Source organism: Lissotriton helveticus, chromosome 1_1 (genome assembly GCF_964261635.1).
Source record: "Lissotriton helveticus chromosome 1_1, aLisHel1.1, whole genome shotgun sequence".
In the NCBI taxonomy this organism is placed as follows: Eukaryota; Metazoa; Chordata; class Amphibia; order Caudata; family Salamandridae; genus Lissotriton; species Lissotriton helveticus.
Window position 1 is genome coordinate 1,152,328,768 of NC_136057.1, and position 20,145 is coordinate 1,152,348,912.

The 20,145-nt window shown below is 49.8% G+C and overlaps 1 protein-coding gene across 1 annotated transcript in view; it reads left to right on the top strand.

Moving 5' to 3' along the window:
- Positions 1–20,145, top strand: part of PANX2 (pannexin 2) — a 184,882-nt gene that overhangs the window by 5,752 nt on the left and 158,985 nt on the right. The gene's annotated exons all lie outside the window — the stretch shown is intronic.

The following is a 20,145-nucleotide window of genomic DNA, read 5'->3' on the forward strand; positions in this document are numbered from 1 at the left end:
GGTTAACTCACACTTGCCACCGTTAGGGCCCACCTGTGGGTGCTAAGACACCAGGGCTTCTAAGGCCTATTGGGCCTTCAAAGGTGTAGCATCAGAATCAGTTCTGTCAGGAGTGCGGTCTGGTGGACTGGTCATGAAGGCTGAAAATGGTGCGCCAGTTCCAAATTCAGCAGCTCTGGCCAGAGTGCCACATCCTCTCCCACACTGAACACCATATTGCCCCACTGAGAGAAATTTGCACTGCCTTCAGCTACAACTCAATTGTGCTGCGACTAAATCCAAATTATGCACTAGACAACAGTAAAATGCTGCCTGAAAAAAATGAATCACCCTGGAAAAAGTAAACACTCATAAGGAATGCAAGAAGAAGCAAAGCATGTGAAATGTATTCAGGAACAACATGGTTACCTTAACAGTTTTAAACTCATTATTCAGAAATCAGTAAGTGATTTTGCTTGAAAAATTCAGAACAGGTCTACATGATTAGGAAGGGACCCATTTCAATGTCCATTGCTTAAATCCTTTCAAAATGTAAGCAGTTTGGTTTAAAAAGGACCACATCCTCGGACACAGAGCACAGAGCCGCAGTACACATTTTATAAGCTAAAATAATTAAAATAGTTGAAAACGATCATATTAAACATTTCCACTACACCCATCAACCAGGTATTGCAGTCCCTTTAGGAATGGTGCACTTACCCACCCTGGAAAAAACAATGTTGTTCAAAGAAAGAAGAAAAAAAAAAAGAAAGTAGCGTTTTCACTGGCAAACTCTGTAAAGTGGCGATAATGTGTGTGGGTGTAAATAACAATCTGGCCTGTCTACTGACTTTCTTTAGATATTGAATAATTTTTTTCTCTCTGTCTGAGGTTTTTCTTTGGAATTATACAACAGTCAGCAAATGCGGACATTTCCAGCCAAAGTGGTCTGCTCATTTTTGGATCCATTTCACAGGGAAACAAATAAGGAAAAGGTGAAGCAAGAGAGAGTACTTCCCTTGGCCCTTCCCAGACCGCAGAGCCTTCATGCAGCAAGACAAAGGGCAGAGGGCGGGTGGCCTCTTTGAAGACTTTGACTCCAGGCAGGTCAAGTACAGGGCCATTAGGTAGCACTTACACGTGCTAATGGCCCTGTGAATAACAGAAGGCAGAGGGGAAAATCTTTTGTCGCCTCTTCCCCCACCCATGTCCCCCGTGTCCCCCCCACTCCAAAATCTGGGGGGGATATATCCCCCGCGTCCCCCACGCTTCCTACGCCCATGGCTGGGTCCATGTAACACCAGTGCCCTATTCAGCACTCTCACTGACCCTCTCCTCTGGTCTGTTGTGAAGTCTCTTCTGACTGCTGCATGGCTGCCACCAATCCTAACACCCTCCTGCCCCGTCCTCTACCCTCCATCACCGACCACCCATCACAAACGCCAGCTCTGCACCGGACACATAATGCACGGTGGTGGGACGCCCCCTGCAGAATCTGCGAATGGACCCGTGCAGTTTGACTTAAACTGGCTGCATGCAAGAGAAATGATGACACCCCATGAAGGACACAGACTCCCTTCTGCCACAGGGACTGGCTGGCGTTGTGTTCATAGTCTGCCCTCCTGCTAGAGCAGAGGTCTTCAAACGTTTTGATGCCGATACCCCCTTGTAAAACCTTTTTAGAAGCAAGGACCCCCTTCCGACAAAAGTTTCTAGAAACTGGTACTCCTCATCATCAACTATCGACAACCATAAATGCGCCTGTTAACCTCATCACATCCATCCATCATTCATCCACCCACACTTTCACACATCCACCCATCCATCCACCCTTTCATCCATCCGTCCACCAATTATTCATGCGCCCACCTTTTCACACATCCATCTATCATTCATCCATGCAACCTTTTATCCATCCATACATCTATCCTTCATCCATCCACCCTTTCATCCTTCCACCCTTTCATCCTTCCATCCATACATCCATCCTTCATCCATCTACCCTTTCATCCATATATCCATCCTTCATCCGCCCACCCTTTCATCTATCCATCCATCCATCCACCCATCATTCATCCCCCCACCTATTCACACATCCATCCATGCATCATTCATCCATGCAACCTTTTATCCATCCATACACCCACCCTTCATCCATCCACCCTTTCATCCTTCCATCTAACCATCCATCCTTCACCCGTCCACCCTTTCATCCTTCCATCCATCCATCCTTCATCCATCCACCCTTTCATCCTTCCATCCATCCATCCATCCATCCTTTCATACATAGATTCACCCATCATTCATCCACCCACCTTTTCACACAACCATCCATCCTTCATCCATGCAAACTTTTATCCATCATACATCCATCCTTGATCCATCTACCCTTTCATCCTTCCATCCATACATACATCATCCATCCACCCTTTCACCCATCAATCCTTCATCCATCCACCCTTTCATCCATCCATCCACTCATCATTCATCCACCCACCTTTTCACACATCTATCCATCCTTCATCCAAGCAACCTTTTATCCATCCATACATCCATCCTTAATCCATCTACCCTTTCATCCTTCCATCCATACGTATATCCTTCATCCATCCACCCTTTCATCTATCCATCCATCATTCATCCATGCAACCTTTTATCCATCCATACATCCATCCTTCATCCATCTACCCTTTCATCCTTACATCCATCCGTCCTTCACCCGCCCACCCTTTCATCCTGCCATCCATACATCCATCCACCTTTTCATCCTTCCATCCATACATTCATCCTTCATCCATCCACCCTTTCATCCATCCAACCACCCATCATTCATCCACCCACCTTTTCTGTGCCTCTCTCATGGGGGGGGGGGGTCAGTATCTCTCTGCCTCTTCTTCCTTCTTCTTTCTCTCTCATGGCATCTCTGTGCCTCCCTGCTAGGGGTGGGGGGTGGGGGCAGACAGGCTGTGAGAACATCTCACAGTGAAGAACAGACTCTCAGGCACATTACCCCCGCACAGGTGCCAGGTATGAGGGACCGAGGGCCTTGAACTAATGATTTATGGGACGTGTGGGGGGGGGAGAGGACCCTTCACGAGAGGACCTTTCACATGCTTTACAGGAAAGACCCACAGCTCCAGGCGCGCAACGCCCATTTAACTCAAAGGGCTACAGCCTCCTCCCCCAGCAACCCCCCCCCCGCACCCCCCCCTCGTGTATGTGAGCCCGGCTGAAACAGCTTCACTGAACAGACACAAAGCCCCACCCGAGTACTTCACAGGTCTTTAAAAGACCTTTTACTTGTTACTGAGGCTTTGATGTTTTCCACCCCTCGGTGTGAATTAGGCCTCCGCTGTGAGCACCCTCTATCAGCCCGACGCCACTAAGGCAAACCCCCTTCCCAGGACTCCAAGACCCCTCTGGGGGTCGCACCCCACATATTGAAGACCTCTGTGCTAGAGGATGATGATGACTGGCCAAATGATCAAATCCCAGAGACCTCTTGCTCACTCTCAGCAATTATTAAGCAACTATCCATGTAAATCAAAAACACTCACTCTATACCACACACCCCACAAATGTGAACTCCCCCCCCCAGCACACTAAACACATGAATTCACTCACACTCTCCCAGCAAATCTCTTTCCCAGCACCCTTGACACCAATCTCAACCTGTTACTTCATGGTGGAGATCTGGATGGCCCAGTTTACTCTCCTGTCACTTTTCCCCAATGGACCCCCATAAACATGGAAAGCTCCCTATGTGGAGTAAGTCACATTGCCCACAAAGGCTCCCTGCCCATTTCAGTTTATTCCTTCCCGCCAGATATTCCGCACCTGCTCTGTACGTGCAAAGAACTAACAGAGTAATGGAAACAATTTTAAAGCCACTTTTTAACCAGAGAGGCATCCGCACACGGAGTCAGGCCGTGCTGGCGTGCTTTGCACCAGAGGACACACAGCTGAACTGCCACCTGGTAAAGTTTCTGAGACAAGAAGAGAAGAGAATGCCACAAAATCAAAATGCTGACCCCCGGCCGCTAACTTTGGACAGAATACAATTATAGTCATAAAGAACCTTGTCGGATGCTGCTCAACAAATATTTTGTACTGATTTTACTGATTTGTAGTACATTGTTTTATAGCATTTAAAAACAAAATCGTAACTTATAAATGAAATGAGGTGCTTTGTAGCAATGGTTTTAAGTAACTATGCTAAATAAAATACTTTGACCTTCACACCACTTCAATTATGAACCCCAACACTTCCCCTGGACGCCAGTCACCAAGATGCCAGGAGTACTTGAAATGACCCCAGCCACCATTTGTTCCTGCAGGGGCATCACTGTGTTGATCCACGTTTGAACCCTCGGCCCCTTAATCGCCTTCTAGTGTGTGCACACCAGTGAAAGAGTGATCTATGGACCTTTGTCTAGTTCAACTACATTTGCTTGCCTCCCTCCATCATTCCTATCTCATGAAAGTGTCTTATCCAGCGACAGCTCCTCCGCTTAGGCAGAGGAGCGCCACCCCACTGCTCTTTCAACAGTGGAAAAAGGAAAAATAAAATGATAATAACACTATATTATTATCATTTTATTTAACCTGTATGTTTCCTCTCTTGCCCCGGTGATTCGATCCTATGGGTTCGAGCTAACATCGTATGCCGATGATACCCAGATTGTGGTATCATTGCTCCCTGGAAAAAATCTAGGAGTTGCGGCCAGGTTTCAAGGCTGTATGAAAGCAGTTAGCATTTGGATGGGAAAAAGCTGCTTGAAATTGAATTCCTCCAAAACAGAGGTGCTACTTTTTGGGCAGAAAACCAATCTTTGGACCCCGGATTGGTGGCCGGAAGATATGGGTGCCCCCCCCTCCCCCGCGATAAAGGTGAAGAACTTAGGAATAATTATTGATGACCAACTCTCCTACAAATCCCAAGTGAATGCGCTTTCATCTTCCATTCATTGGTCCCTAAAAATTATTAGAAAAATCCTTCCCTTCCTACCAGCAGGGAGTAGAAAGACGGTGGTGTCAGCCTTAGTGCTTTCCCGCCTCGATTACTGTAACAGTCTACTACTTGAGGCTCACCAGGGGCTGCTCAATAAGCTGCAGATACTGCAGAATGCCGCGGCCCGTCTCATTCTTGGTCTACCGAAATTCGCCCCCGTTTCCAGGGAGCTGGTTAAGTTGCATTGGCTACCGGTGCGGAAGAGGATCAGGTTTAAGGCCCTATGCATTGTTTACAAAGCGCTCCACGGGACAGGCACAACATTTCTCCAACAGCTCTTCCAATGGTACACGCCGGAAAGACAACTAAGATCAGCGAACCTGGGCCTGATCAAGATCGCCCGTATTAGGAAGGTGCGCTGGGGGGGCCGAAGCTTTGTGAGAGGGGCAGCGCTGGCCTGGAATGCTCTTCCTTTAGCCTTGAAGCAGAGCGCCAACCTTTTGTCATTACGAAAAAGTCTGAAAACCTGTCTTTTCTCGAGCTAGATCCGAGAGTACAATCTCAGGGAGCGACCACTTTAGCGCCAGGACACCGGTTGGTATTATTGCGCTCTATAAATGGTATAAATAAATAAATAAATAAATTTTATTTTTTCATTGCAAGGCAGGTTTAAGAGGGGGATGGTGGGTGCTGGGCTGTTCTCTCAGCCAGCATGGGAGGAGTGGTTGGGGCACTTAAGTGGGCATGACACTTTGACCTGCCATCTTGGGCCAGCTAACCAGTCATGCGCACTTTACATGTTCTTAACCAGTTGTATCGTACAGCCTGGGTGGAGAACATGCACAGACTCTAAGGGGTGTAGATTATACACAGGCTCAAGTCCCCATCTGAACCACGAACTACGGTGCTCAGACCAATCACAGCAGTGCTGTCATGGTGACAGCAGCTTCGTCATTGGCTTAGGGGAGCCTGTGTGTGCTTCTTGCTTCCAGCAGAAACAGAAGAAGATGGATGTGAGGCGGCAGCTGACAGCAAGGTAAGTCATTTTAAATTTATTTTTCTATCCCTCCCCCCGTCCCTGCCTCACCCTTACTACTCAGTGGCAGCCGCTCGTGGTCTTATGCTCCACTACCATTACCTTCCCCAGTATTCACCCCCTCCACAACAAGCCATGCCCATAGTTCTCTCCTCCTGGTCTACTTAATCTGCTTCCATTATCTCCTGCTCATTCCAATGGTAATCCTGTTCCGCCAATCTTGCTGGCCTCTGCAACTTCCACTCCCACTCAAGACCCAGCTCATAAATTCCCTCACTCTTCTTGGTCTGTACACACAAGATTTTCCTGGACAAAAGGTTAACTTTTCAGAATAAGCATTACCAATTTGAATTCATGCTTTTTAGATTTAATACACAGATCTGATCTAACAATATAGCTGGTGCTGCTGGGATTTGAATTTGCAATCTGTAGACTTTATTGATCTCAGGGCCAAATGCCCTTCCTGCCTGTCTATTTGAACAATTCACCAAAGAGGTAATTTTGTAAAAAGCCACATAGAGGCAATTTACTGTAAGGGGCTATGCATAATTGCCCAGATGCCAGGTCGCTGTCAATCATGGCATTTAGGCACCAGCACATAGTATTCAAGATCTTTCTGTTTAGCCCCCCACATAATATGCATCAGCAAACAAATTGAATGCCCCATATAAAATCCTATTGGTTAGTTGAAAGTCTCGTGCATGGTATGGGGTGTGCTGCTTTGGACAATATCAACAGCTGATCATGCGCTTGCACAAGTCCTACAATGCAGCATTGTAAATGTTTTTGATGTCTAAGGTTTAACCTGTATTTGAAAAATGTAGTCTGCTAACGTGCAGTCCTGTCAGAAGGGGGAGGTAGAGGGTTTGGAGCAAGTGTCATAATTCCCAGGCCCAATGCTTTTTCAGGGCACATACGTGTGCTGTGACATTTATTTTAGATTTTAACCCCATAGCAGCTTAGGCTTCCTCCAATGCTAAGCCCTTTTTTAGGTCTCACGTGGCGTTGGGTGCACACATGCGCACTCGAGCTCGCGAGATTTAATGACTTGGAGTAGCGAGGTTAAACCCGCCCCTCTTCTCCATTGGCTGACCTCCTAAACGGTGGCCAGCCATTGGAGAAGAGGTCCCAGTGACATTCTTCTTTGGCTCTAGGCCCCGTCCTTTTCGGATTGGGGGGCGTGTTTTTGACATTCTTTCTAGGCTGTAAACAACAGTCAAAAACACGCCCCCAGTCTGAAAAGAACCGGGCTTGGTTGTTGCCGCTATCAAGTTATCCGAGACAAATTAGATAATGATATTTCCAAAGGTTTATCTGATGATATACTCCTATAAAAACAGGAGTCTGTATGAAAGTCTGACAGCTCTAGCCTCACGTGTGTCATAAAACACAGAGCAATCAATATTTGTATGCTGGCTCTTTTTTTTTAACCAGCCAATCACTGTTTGTTTGATGGCAAGGCACCCATCCTCTTCCTCCCCTGTCTCGTGCATTCTACCTCTCTTGTTTGAAACTGACTGGCATGTCTGTGCTCCCTCCCCGGCGCCAGACACTCCAGTAATCAGCCACTCCGAGTAGATCCGAATCTTGGGGGTGACAGCAGCAGCGGCGTGCGCACTATGTGACTCCGCGAGCGCCTCCCTCCTCTCTCGTCGAGCCCCCCCTCCTCTCTCGCTCGCCCTCTCTCTCTTTCGGTCCCTCACCCACCCACACTCTCATCTCATACTCGCTCGCACTCCTTCTCTCGCCCCGCGCCGCTCTCTATCATTCCATATCATATGACTTTGCATCTCGAGCCATCGATCGAGCACTCCATGAAATAAACGTTCTGTCCTTCGCACATCTGGAGAGAAGCATGTCCCGGTGGAAGCAGAGCAAGCCCCGGCAGATGAAACATGAGTTCCACCAGGTGTTGGGGGGAGGGAGGCCCTGAACGCAAGAGGTATGCATGGGCAGACGAGCATCCGTAGATGAAAACAGCACAGATTTAAATACAATTGCTAGGAGCGCCTCTCCCATCCCTTGGTTGGCTTGTGAATTGTTTATATATATATATTTTTTACTATTTTCTAACAGTTTCCAGCATGGATTGTGCGCTAGACTTCCAAACTACCACTTCTACTGCAGAGCACCATTGACACATAGTTTTAACTTTGTAGATCAACCACCACCACCACATCAACCACCACATCCACCACCACATCCACTGCCACATCCACCACCACCACATCCACCACCACCCCCACATCCACCACCACATCCACCACATCCACATCCACCACCTCCACCACCACCATATCCACCACCACCACCACATCCACCACCACCACCACATCCACCACCACCACATCCACCACCACCACCACATCCGCCACCATATCCACCACCACATCCAAAACCACATCCACCACCACATCCACCACAACATCCACCACCACATCAACCTCATCCACCACATCCATCCACCACCACCACATCTACCACATCATCCACCTCCACCACATCATCCACCTCCACATCCACCACCACCACCACATCCACCACCACCACAACACATCCACCACCACCACCACATCCACCACATCCACCACCACACCCACCACCACATCCACCACAACATCCACCACCACCACATCTACCACCACCACATCCACCACCACATCCACCACAACATCCACCACCACATCCACCACCACATCCACCACCACCACATCCACCACATCATCCACCTCCACATCCACCACATCATCCACTTCCACATTTACCACCACCACATCCACATCCACATCATCCACCTCCACATCTACCACCTCCACATCCACCACATCAACCACCACCACCACATCCACCACCACCACATCCACCACCACCACATACACCACATCCACCTCCACCACCACCACATCCACCACCACCATGTGTGTGTGTGGCTCTGTGTGTGTGGCTCTGTGTGTGTGTGTGTGTGGCTCTGTGTGTGTGTGTGTGGCTCTGTGTGTGCGTGTGTGGCTCTGTGTGTGTGTGTGGCTCTGTGTTTGTGTGTGGCTCTGTGTGGCTCTGTGTGTGTGTGTGCGTGGGTGCAAATGCAATAGGTCTCGCATTTGTGAGAGATTAAGCTATTGGCATTGTAAATGACAATGCCATTTATTTATCTGTTTTCAAAACCAACACATTAATAAAACAAATTGTCATTTACAATGCCAATAGCTCTAACTTGTGCAGAGGCGAGACCGTTGCATTGTAAATGCTTGTTGATATTTGAGGTACTTTGGGCTTAAGCCTTCATAACTTTTATTGTCCAGAAAAAGTATTCAGGCCAAATTTGCATTTGTATTCTCCTACATGTTGGGGGGTTATAAAGGTACCCAGAATTAGTGTATTCTCCTGGCGGGAACCTATAAATAGCCAAAGTACAGCCAGTGGCATAGCTAAAGTACAGCCAGTGGCATAGCTAGACCTTTGGCTGCCGATGGCGACCCCTGCGTTTGCTGCCCTGCGACGGCCACAGGTGAGAGCAGGGAGGGAGGTTCTGGCCCCACGCGGCGGCCGCAGGTTGGAGTGGGGGGTGCTGGCAATCCCTCCTGCGATGGCCGCAGGTAAGAGGACCGCCCCCTTTGTTACGCCACAGAGCACTGGACTGCACTGAGTACAGCAATAAAATGGTAAAAAAGTGCTGTGAAAGAAATAATGCTTTGTTTCTAAAAAGCAACCATGAAAGTGTTTGCTTTGGTAAAAAAAAACCTCTTCCCAGCTTGCCGGAACAAATAAAGTTAAATTCTTTTTTTTTTTACCACAGTGTTTGCATTTTTCTAAGCGGTAGTTGATGTCCCCATACAAAGGGATGCATAACCCCTCTAGTTACTCTGGAGCAAGGACAAGGAAGGCAAGACATCTGTGTAATTAAAGGCTTATCTTTGAAGTCTCCCCTACTTCAAAGGAACCACTGGTTAATAATCGTGGACCTCAGACACCTCCACTTCAGTGCACATCTGGACCTGTAGATAACCTGCTAGGAAGAAGGACTGCTGTGCTGCTGAAGGACTGCCACTCTTCAGAAATGCACTCTGCTGGACTCCTGCTTTGCTGTGCTGAACTGATGCCTGTTGCCCTCCTGCCTGGGTGAGAAGGACTGGACCTGCATCTCTTGACCCGAGAAGTCAGAGTATCTCCAAGTGCTAGTTGGCTGGCCTCCTTATCTAATGCCTCTTGGGCATAACAGGCTTCCAACCCCTCCACCTATACTCTGCCACGTGTGAGTCTCCCCTGCCAAGTGGTGCTACCCCAGTCCTGGACCATATGAAGTGGGTTAAAGCTGCTTGCTAGCAGAACTGATGCATCTTCTCTGTTAAGCGACGTATTCCTGAACACAACTGATGTATCACCATTGCTGCAAGGATTGGAACCATCTCAAATGACTTAACTCACCTGTTTTTGTACCCAAGCAGACCGGGAGCCAGATGCGCCGATAGCTGCCTACAGAACAAAATAAATTAAAAAATTGCCACAGTGTGGCAAGACCAAGCTCATAAGACTGGCTTTGGATATTTCCTTTGATTAGATGCAGCAGAATCACTGCACAGCATGAAGAGAACCTCCGTTCACACATTTGAAAAGTGAACTACTAACAGTGGTCCTGATGAAGGTGGTAGTAATTCACATCCACTGAAACGTGGGTCGACCGTATGTGGGAAACCTCCTAAAGACAACACAATAGTGGAAAATTTAGAGATTGATCAATCCACAGTACTATCATCAGTGTATGTCATATGAACAAGCAGATGTTTCCCTAGGATTGTTGTCTGTGTGTGAGTGTGTTACCTGTGTGAGAGTGTCCTGATTGGTGAGAGTGATTGCTTGATGGTTTTCTGGGGTTGTATGTATGAATTCATACAGTGATTGTTCATGTCTTCCAGTGTTTTTTATCTGCAAATAATGTTTTTGGTTTATATGAAACATGACATGTTTTCTATCAAATTGATAATTGTATTTAACTGTATATGTCTGCATTGTTTGTAGTTTTAAACAAAAAACTACACAAATGTATAAAAATATGAGAAAATGTTGACTATATATAAAAAAGGAAAAACAAATTGTAATAAAAATCAATTAATTTTGTACAATCTTCAGTGGAAAGACTATTTATTGTGGAATAGTCCATTAAGAAAAGCCCTTTGAGGCCATCAGCAAATTAATAGAGGTCTGCCAAGAGTACTTGTTCGAGTATTTGTTGTTGTTTCCCCCTTACTCTTGGACCTTTAAGTACATATAGGGGGTAGCTTTTTTTGAAATTTGATCCGCCGCTACAACCCTGTGGTGTCGGGCATCAGGCCCACATGGCGGCAAATCACTGACGCAGACACAACGTGCTACTGGACTGTAACTGGCCACGAGCACGAGCGCTCGGCCCCTTTTATTAACTGGGTCACGTGACTCGTGACGCCAGTGGTGGGTGGGTGTAAAGTGTGGGTTACATCCTGTAAACAACTAGACCGTGTCCAGCAGGACACTACATTCCTCCCCAACTTTAATAAAAGTTGAGGCAAAACAAAGTCCGAACCTGTCGGAGGAAAAATACAAAAATATGCAGTGTCCTAACTTTAGAAGGAGTCTCTTCAGCTGCTTGCTAGATGACGACGGTGGAAACTTTCAGCTGAAACGTTCGTTCTCTTGGGCTCGACGTCCTGGTCCTCGGTGGGCGTGCTCTTCTGGACTTGCGAAATGGCAGTGTGTTCTTGTCCATTGAGATCTTGCTTTTGGGGTGACACCGAACAGGATGACCAGATGGTAGACTTGATGGAGGTTGTCTTTTACTAGTCTGTTGGGTTTCTTCACTGTAGGCAGCTTGGCTTCACATTGCAAAGGAGTGAGTGGTTGAAAGGCATCCCTCTCACTGGGACGCCCCTCTCGTGGGTGTTCTCCTGCCACGAGATGTCCCGGAGGCCCTCTTCTTCAGGTTTCCGCAGGGCTGGGTGTGCTCAGCAGCATTGCTCCAACTCTACAGACTGGTGTGAGTGGAGGAGGCGATGAGATTACTACCTCGCAGTCCGTAGCTCCACCTGGAGGGTGGCTGTTGACTCTTTCCTTTGCGCACAAGTTCCTTTTCTTCCTGGGACGTGCAGGGTAGACGGCGACGGACCCATCTCTCGTGTCGGGACCCTCTGCCACCGGCGTCCCTGAGGCCTTTGCCCCTTGGATATCCACGGGCTGGTGTGGAGTGGTCAGTTCTCCTTCTGCCGGACGTCTGATCGCTCTCCACATCCAAATCTTCCGCTCAATCCCAAAGGTAGGTGTCACCAATGGTCCAGCCTGTACTCTCCTGTAGTGAACCGGTCGTCGGGGAACTTGTAAGTATATGCCTGTTCTGTTTCTAGCGCCATCAACGTTCTCCTGGACATGTGGGTCACTGCACGCGGTGTTGTGGTGCGTGTCACCTTTCCTTCTGGTGGGTGTGTAGATTTGTCACACCTCGCCATTCTGGATGTTGCTGCTCATGATGGCGTCGTGCCACATGACTCCTTTCTTCTTCTCCTTCCTTCATGGCGTCGTGCCCTTCTCCGTTTTCCTTTTCGCGACGCAGTCTGGTCACCTCGCTGCTTGTCCTCCTGACCAGGCTTCTCCAAGCGGCGTGCACTCCACCCGTTTCCCTCTGGTCTTGTCCTGGCTCTAGGACACTGTCTTCTTTTCCACTCTGTGACTGGACCAGTCGCCGCGACCTTCTCCTGTTGATGGGTTTACTTCTGGTTCTTGAGTATGTCGAAGTTCGTTGGTCCATGTTCGCGTACCACGTCTTACTTGAACTTCTCAGACCTCTTGCCGGTCCGCACTGACGGTCTCTGGCAGTGGTGTTGTTTGGCGCAGGTGCTGATGGCTGGGGTGGTGGTGGTTGCCAGCCATGTAGAGACTCTGGATGATAGGTGTTGGGGACTTGCTGGGAGTGTTGGATGTCGGGAGAGATTTGGCAGCCATGTGCCTCTGCTTTGTTGATGTTGACCTTAGGTGGCGGCTTGACACGTAGAGTGTTGGTTCCTCTCTTGCCTGTTGTGGGGCCACTGCCGACTCCATCTTGAGGCGGTGAGAGGGCGGCCGCTCAGTGCTGATCTTCACCCTTGGCATCTGCGGACGGGAGCAGGGATGCCGACTGACTCAGACTGCCGACGCTCGGGGATGGACGGTCGCCTGGGGAAGCGTTGGGATGAGACGTGGACTGCGCTTGCTGCGGCTTATGTTTTGTTCATCCGTGGGGCTGTATCCTGTGACGTCGGTCCGCCTTGGTGGCTGTCTGGCGTGTCAGGGTGTGCTTCTTGGCTGGCTGTCAGTCCTCGGTCTTCTCCCTTTGTTTGCTTGTTCAGTCCACCTGTGCTCATCCGGTCTTTGGGGTGACAGAGCTCTCACTCTTCTTTTCTTCGAGGGCGTTGCATTTGGACCTCGAGGCGGCGCTGTCGTGCCGCCGGCTTCTGCTTTTGCTCTGGCGTGCTTTGCTGGCTAGTCACTTGGTGAGGCGCTCCTTGTTTGCTGGGCGACGTGACGTCTGGTCTTGTGTCGCTGTTCGTTGGAGCACACGGTGCTGTGGCGGCCTGCCACATGGGGTGTGCGACTCCTCTCTTGCCGATCTTGGGTCGTGGCCGACTCCGTCCTGAGGCAGTGTGAGGGAGGACACCGTGGGTGGTCTTCGGCCTACTGTAGGGCTTCGCTGTGGCGGTGGAGACGTGTGTGCTCTCTAACCTGCGTTCAGCAGTGTTTCTGCGTGGAGAGGTTTCCTGGGTGCTGACTGCGCAGTCAGGTTTACAGGCGCGACCTCCTGCGTGCTTCAGGCTTTGCGTGCTAGGTGTCGTTCCTGGATGCTTTCTTCTGGTACTTGGGGTGCCTGTGGTGTGGCTTGTGGTTGGTCTTTTCACCAGTAGGGCGAGTGATGCGACCTCTTCACTGGTGGTGGCGTTGGGAAGCCACGTGTGGTGCGTGCTCTGCACCAGTCTTTGCTCGTGCTGTTGGTGGGGATAGCTTCCTTGAGGTGGTGCTGTTTTGGCTGGTTGTCCACTCTTGCTAGTGGGGCTTGTGTCGCAGTGTCTTTGCTGGAGGTGGAGTCAGGCATCTACCGGTAGTGCGTGCTTGTCTTCAATTTCCCTTGCAGCCCAAGGTGTGGCTGGAGACTTTGCTGTCTTTAAAGGTGTCCTTGCTGCTCTCGCTTGCGATGTGCAGAGGGCTACTCTTGTTGCTGGTCAGTCCGTGTGCTGGACTGTTCTTTGGATGCGCTGGTGGGGATCCTCCTGCTAGGATCACTTGGGAATCTCCTCTAGCTGATCCTGCCACATCTGGCAGGGTAGTGAGGTGTCAGGGCCTCTCTTCTGACAGAGAGGCAGCCCTTTGGGGGCATGTGGTGGAAGCGGCAGAGATTGTGGAGAGATTGTTGGACACACTTTGTTGCAGCCTGACTGGACAGTGTCCGTTTAGAGTTTCCTGCTTCTCAGTGACCGCCAGTGCTGATGTCTGCATTTTTGGGTGTGGACGACTCTCGGCTTTCTTTACCACCGGCTGCGGGCAAGATGAGGATACCTCTTGGTGCCTTGCAGTGAGCACCACGTGGCTCAGCAGATGTCTGGTTGCATCAGGTCCTCGGGGTGGCAGCGCGTCAGTGTGGTACTCGGTATTTGCTTGCTGGTGTGTGGCAGTGTCGCTGGCAGTGGATGCCAAACTGGGGGTGGAGATGCAGCTCCACGATGAGTTGGTGGTGCTAACACGTCCCCAGTTTTTCTTGCTGTTATTCTAGGTTAAATGTCCTCCTACACGTCACTGTAGTAAGTGGCGCAGCGCTGAGGGATCACTGCAGACTGTGTACCATTGCTGTATTTATTGTGGTGTGTTCTTTCAGTTTGGGTGCAGTGCGCCCGGTGCCCACTAGATGGCAGTGCCACGATTCAAATTTGCAGGCCCCGGCAGTCTGTCTTAGAACTGCGGGCCTCTGCCGACTCGGAGTTGCAGGAACTAGGTGTGTGGTGTCATGCTGATTCTGCTGGCTTCTTGCTGGAGTCTGGACACGTATGAGCAAGCGGTCGAAAAGAGAGGTGGTGGCTCTTGTGCTTTAGTAGGTGAGCAACTATTGGCGGGCTGTTTGTGATAGTTGCTTTAGCACCTGTCTATGCCTTTTATAATGTGTTGGGCTTCAAGGCGACCTGCAGGGGCGTTGCTCTCTATCCGCCGTGGTGCTGGCTGACCTCGCAGGCTGTGGTAGTTTGTCCGCCGACCGCAGGTTGCGAATGTCGGTGGGGACATTGGTGCGTGGACGATGCAGTGACGCAGTGCAGGATTCCCGTTCCTCTGGTGGCGCCACGGGGGGCAGTGCTGTCTGCTTTGTGTGAGGCGGCGTGGTGCCTTACAGCCTACCGAAGGCCGCGCGGTGTTCCTCTCTGTCACTGTGTAGACTGTAGAGGTAGGCGCTCTTGCTGGACTCAGGTGGTCGCGGCGCTGCGTGGCTTGTCCTTTCAATGGGTGAACCGGCAGGCAGGACGGGACTGGCGCAGCTAGCGTGGGCTCTTTCCACTGCTGGGGCGGGCTGACCTTGTTGCACAGGGACTTGCGCCCTCGCACTCCGTGTCCTTCGTTGTGGCGGTATCAGTATGTCCCCTCCCGCACTTGCGATGTGGCAGCACAGAGTGGGTGCTAGCTGCACCGGCGAGGGGAGGTGAAGCGGGGGAATTCGCTCATGGGTTACTGAGCCCTGCAGGCACACTGGTGAGCGGTGTTTCCACACTCACCGGAATCACTAGTTTGTCCGTCACCTTTTCGATGCTAAACTCCGGTTAACGCTCCATGCATTGTAACGACCTGGTCACCACAGCAGTCACTGCTGGCCGTGGACAGCGCTGTGGGGGGTGCTGCCTCTTGGGCACGTATCCTCTCCCATGAGGAATGATGAAGTGCCGAGCTGCAGGCACGCGGGGCGGGCTACCCGCCTCGTCGCCAGTGTGGTGTCGGGCCTCAGGCCCACATGGCGGCAAATCACTGACGCAGACACAACGTGCTACTGGACTGTAACTGGCCACGAGCACGAGCGCTCGGCCCCTTTTATTAACTGGGTCACGTGACTCGTGACGCCAGTGGTGGGTGGGTGTAAAGTGTGGGTTACATCCTGTAAACAACTAGACCGTGTCCAGCAGGACACTACAAACCCGTATCTTGGGACTGACGCATCACCCTCGGAACCGCGACTACACAAAGCTTTCCCTGGTGCAGCTCCTCTCATCTCTCGTCAAAGTACCCTACACTGGACTTTACATCACGTTCCGTTGATGGGATCCTCGATGATGACGCAACAGGACCTTGCACTGCAGCCCTGCCGCATCTCGGAACTGACACATTGCGTGGTCTGTATGATACATCTTCGACGGGGTTCCACACAACGGTCCACAATCAGGATTTAAGGCACTCTGTTCATCTGATCTAACTGGGTCCCTGTAGCTGACCCCTGCTCCATCCCATTTGGCCTGAACTTGTGACTTTGTCCCGGGATTTCCCCAATAGCTCTTTGAGTATTTTGCCGCTATTTCTCACTATAAACTTTAAGCTTCAGTATCTCCAGTTCCACCCATTGGAATTTTGTCGTTTTAGTTTTGTTTTGTTTATTAAAGTCAGCTCTATTGTCTAACCTGGTGTTGAAACATTTTGCATGGTGTTTTCACCGATTTACTGTTTGAAGTGTTGCACAAATACTTTACACACTGCCTCTAAGTTTAGGGTCTCCAACCTTTTCTGTGATGAGAGTTCCTTCTCATCAGTGAACATTTTTGTGAGCTTCTGAAGGCTTTAAAACTAATGTCCATGGAGCCCGATACTCTGAATAGGGTTACCATGGTTGGCTGCCATGTGCGTCAGTGAGTGCATGGTCTGTGGGGATTTATGAACATGCATGTGAATGAATGGGATATATGTATAGCGGTAACTGAGAGTGTGCCATATGTACTTGTGGCACAGGATATACATTTTGTCATATGTGGCACCCTTAACTGTACAACACAAACATTCAACCATTTTTTTAATGGAGAAATGTACAGTGCAAAAAAATGTTCTGCAAAAATGTTCATAATAAGGAAGATTTTTCTGCGCTTGATAGCACATTTTTCTGCACTTTAACTTTCTCCCAATTAAAAATAAATAGCTGTATTTTTCAGATATAAATATGGCAGAGTGTCTACAAGCTACTAGGAGCAAGATGCCTGCTCTGTGCAAATGCAACACTTTGAAATGGGAGGAAATTTAACTGAAGAGTTAACTTTATGTTTATATACATTGCATAAAACTCATAAATTTTATTTTCTCCAATGTCAAAATATAATTACAAACAGCAGGCATCTTTTTACCAGTGGCGTGTAGACATAGTGCCATATTTATAACAGGAAAATAAGTCATTTCTTTATATGTGAGGAATTTAAAGTAAAGAAACATGCTTCATAAAACATTAGGACTTAATTGGCTTAATTTAAAGCAGAGAAAAAGATGAAGACAATGTTTCCTAGTAACATTTTTCTTCACTTGAAATTTTCTCATTTAAAAGAATATCACTGTAGGTTTTAGTTATACATATGGCACTGTATCTAGCAAGATTCCCACTGTTTGTAAATGTGACAATTTGAAAAGGGAATGTGCTCAAAGTTCAAAATGATCAGTCACTGGCCACGGTAGGTACAGCCAATCAATCATGGTTGGTAAAGCGCAACTACTCACCCGTGAGGGTCTCAAGGTGCTGGGGGGAGTGGGAGGCAGCTCTGTTGAGTGCTCGGGTTATCCTAAGGGCCTGGTCTTGAGATCATTTCTGAACTGGGGTGATATGGGAGCTTGCCGCAGGTGGAGGGGGATGTAGTTCCAGGCTTTGGCTGCGAGGTATGAGAAGGACTTTTCTCCCGTTCTGGTCTTGTAGATGCATGGGGCGGTGGCCAGAGAGAGAGCTCGGCTGAACGGAGGTGTTTTTTGGGCACGTGGAAGGAGAGGCGGTTTTTGGGATGAAGGCAAGGCTCAACCCTTTCCAGTAGTACCTCTCCAGAGATGGGATTTACATTTTAAGGCCTTGCTTGGTAGCACACCTGTCTATATGACCTATTCTTACCAATTCTTTAAAATATTCAAAGAAGTAATACTCCCTCACCTTGTGCGATTTGGAAGTTTGATTTATCATTCCACCCTCTCTCTCTGCCTCAAATTTGGTAAATTTATATCTGGAGTGACATTTTAATGCTAGCCATAGGTCACACATGACAATATCTTATCAGTGGGGGACCATATTAAGCCACAGTGTTCACTAAATTTTACAACCAAGAAATGCAAATTATGTACCCTATTATGTGATTATCGACACATTATGCAACACATTATGTGCCATTGTCGATTTAGTTTGCCATTTTAATACATTGCTATAAACTGGATCTAAGTGCTATACATGCATAGGTTCTTAAGAAAGACAACTATGAACATTAAGCATATCTTTTTCTAAATGTTTTTAGCTAGCAAATGATAATTTTATCTTGGAAGCATGGAAACACTAGTTTATTAGCGTTTCCCTTTCTATACCTAAAACTAAGACACATTGGGGCTATTCACTGAGGTAAACTTGGACATGATTAAATCTACATGGGGGCGTGGCTTGAAAGCCAATGCGAGCGGAGGCGTGAGCGCTGAGCTCCGCTGCGAGGGTCCCGATATTATCCTGACTAAGAGACACCTTGACCCCCCTAAGGTCCCCTGGCAATTGGGGACGGTGGGGATACCACATCGGAGCACTTTGGTCCCCCAAACGGCGAGTTTTGAGGAGTTGTGGCGACTCTCCAGGCCACGTTGCTGCCTAGCGGTGTTTCCAAAATGGCGGCGATGTGCTGATCGGAGGCTCCGGGGCCGTACTGACGAGGAGGCGGACTACGGCCGCGAGTGCTGGCGAGAAAAGCGATAGTCTCTGTGGGGGAGCGGAGCTGGCCAAGGACTATGGAGGTGGAACGAAGTGAGAAAAGCGGCCCATCCCGGCGGAGGCCTAGCGGAGTTTCCAAAATGGCGGCGCTGTGCTGATCGGCGGCTCCAAGGCCGCACCGACGAGGAGGCAGACTACGGCCACGTGTGCTGGCAAGAAGAGGGGTCGTCTCTGTGGTGGAGCAGAGCTGGTCAAGGACTACGGAGGCGGAATGAAGAGAGGAAAGCGGCCCATCCCGGCGGAGGCCTAGTGGAGTTTCCAAAATAGCGACGCTGCGCTGAACAGCGGCTTCCGGGCCGCACTGACGAGGAGGAGGACTACGGCTGCGAGTACTGGCGAGAAGAGGAATCGTCTCTGTGGGGGAGCGGAGCTGGTCAAGGACTGCAGAGACAGAACGAAGAGAGGGAAGCGGCCCATCCCGGTGGAGGCCTAGCGGAGTTGCCGAGACCTTGCAGGGCGCTGCGGGGGCGATCTGAGGGCCGAACTACGTAACACTGGGGACATTGCCTGCCCAGCCCCGTACTGTTGGCGGGGCTACCCTGCAGACCACTCTGGTGGTGCTGAACTGGGACGCACTGGCAGCGGAGTGCTGACCCTCTTGTGACTCAGGAAGAACTGACCCTTTTAGGGGCGTGCTGCAGGTGCACCTGGGGGCATACAGTGGAGATCCTGCACCTCAGTCCCTGTTGGGGCGGCCTGGAGCTCTTCGACATGGGCAAAACCAAGGGGAAGAAGGATGGAATGCAACAACAGTCGGATATGGAACCCCCGCCTCAACCAGAGCAGGAGATACACGAACTCCCGCAGGACGCTGGGCTGCAGGGCCAGCTGGATAGGATTTTGGCGGCCATTGCAGATTCTCGTGCTGCCCTGCAGCAAGACATTGCACAGGTGGCAACAGGCCTTGGCCTATTGCGGGCAGACCACTCTAAGTTAGCAGACAGGGTGAAGAACGTGGAGAAGGTGGTCCAAGAGGTGGAACCTGCACAGAAGGCACTGGCTGCGACCATGACATCAGCTTTGGATCGAATAGCGGCGCTGGAGAGACGAGCCAAAGACGCGGAAGGGAGAAACAGAGGGATCAGATATGATTCGCTACTTGGAGGACTGGCTGAGAACGGTGGTGGCGCCTGAGGGTCTATCGACTTTTTACACACAGGAGCGGGCACATCGAGTCCCGGCGAGACCGCCGCAGCAAGGGCGGCCTTCCCGACCGGTGGTGGCCTGACTGCTGCA